Consider the following 1,962-nt stretch of genomic DNA (forward strand, 5'->3'; position numbering starts at 1 on the left):
CTTCCAGGTCCAGTCAAGTTTGGAAACATGATAGGCGCGAGCTGCAGCATGCGCAGCTGAGCCGCTCGGTCTAAAAATAATTCTCTCGTCTCGTCGGTGATTTTCTGCATTTGCTGTCTCTTCGCCATTAAAGTAACGTGTAGGAATGAATCAGGACAGATAAATCCTTACATTTGGTAGGTTAATTCTTGTCTCTCTGGTAATGTATGTTGTAATGAACATTTGACCGTGTTCGTCTGGATGTGAGAGACTGTCTTTACATGAAAGCTTTGGTTTCTGTGACGTTGGTTACAATGTATTTGACAGCAGGCTAATTTGTTCATTCATTGTTCTTGTCGGTGTTGACATTTGATGTCCACATGCAGTCAGAAGAAATACAGAAAGCGTTTCATCTGTTACACTGGCTAATAATGATATAGGATACCCTACATTATTTATTTCCGGAAAGGTTTTAACCTGGTATTCGTGGTCTACTTACTGTGGTTGGAAATAACCAACTCGGACAACTCAGGTCAGCTCAGGAAACAGGGCCTCTCAGCAACGCCTGGAAATATGAAGGCTAATAAATATAAATAGTGTGTGTGTGAGTGTGTGTGTGTGTGTGTGTGTGTGTGTGTGTGTGTGTGTGTGTGTGTGTGTGTGTGTGTGTGTGTGTGTGTTTACATGCCTAAGTACCTTATTTTTCTCTATTTTATGTTTTTCACCTTCCCAGGGACTACAGATGGAAATTAACTTGTCAACTATAATTTGATTCAGGTCATCTTTTGTCTTTTGTAACTAATGTACTTTGTACATGATCCCTGTTGAAATAAACCGAATAACCAATAACCAATAATGCATAACAATAGTAGGCCTATAGGTTGTTTAAATGAAGGAAGGTCGACACATTCTTACCTGTTTACAAGGCCCAGTTAGGTCCCTGGAGGAGTGCCACAGGCCACCTCACCAGGGGTGGACCTAGCTATGTTGGGGCCCTTGGCAAAATATAAGCATAGGGCCCCCTAAAGTCATTCTTTAAACATGTCACCAATTGGCATAGAAGGAGCGAGGGTGCTTTTTTTTATTTTTTAAGTGTTTTGTCTTTCCATACTTTTAAGACAAATTAAGACCAGGCCTACTTTTTTGTGCACAGTAAATTTTGCGGTGTTGGTTCAACACTTAAAGAGTTCATTTATGTCCAAATGAGGTCAAATCAACCCTCAAAGTTAAGTGTTGAATGAACACTGCAGAATTTGCTGTGTGTGTTTATCGTGAGTGGTGAAATAGTTGAGGGCCCCTATTTGATTAGGGCTGATTTGGTCGGGGCCCTAGGCAATTGCCTAGATGTAGGCTTACCTAATGTTAGGTCTGCCTCTGCCCCTCAGTTAAATAATGTTAATCTCCCACTTGAGGCTGAAGGAGTGCTGAATGCCTCTCGGTGCCAAACCGGGACACGGTCAAGGGCCTGGCAAGCTGCTGTGTGTTTTTAAATCCTTTTAATGATTATAATGAAATGACATTACATTACATTGCACTTAGCTGATGCAGGTGGTGTAGTCTAGTTTTTTATGGTGGGTATACTGTATATTTGAGCATTTTTCAAAGTGGGTATACTGTTCATATTTTTGCTATTCAAGACAATGGATAAATCAATTTTAAGTGGGTATGCTGAAATCCCTGAAATTTAGAAGTGGGTATACTCCGTATACCCGTGTTCCACGTAGACCACACCATTGGCTGACGCTTTCAGTTATTCAAAGCGACTTACAGTAATTATTTTTCAGGGTATGGGTTACCGTCCCTGGAGCAATGAGAGGTTAAGGTACCTAGCTCAAGGGCACTTCAGTGAATGATTGATTGTTGTAAAATTTCGGCTACAATATACTTTCTCACACAAGCCTTGTGTGCGCCTCCTCTTTTGCATTATTTCAAGGGCACTTCAGTCATGGATGGAGGTGTAGGGAGAGGTAATGGTGTGATTCA

The sequence above is a fragment of the Engraulis encrasicolus genome, unplaced genomic scaffold, assembly GCF_034702125.1.
Source record: "Engraulis encrasicolus isolate BLACKSEA-1 unplaced genomic scaffold, IST_EnEncr_1.0 scaffold_216_np1212, whole genome shotgun sequence".
Lineage (NCBI taxonomy): Eukaryota > Metazoa > Chordata > Actinopteri > Clupeiformes > Engraulidae > Engraulis > Engraulis encrasicolus.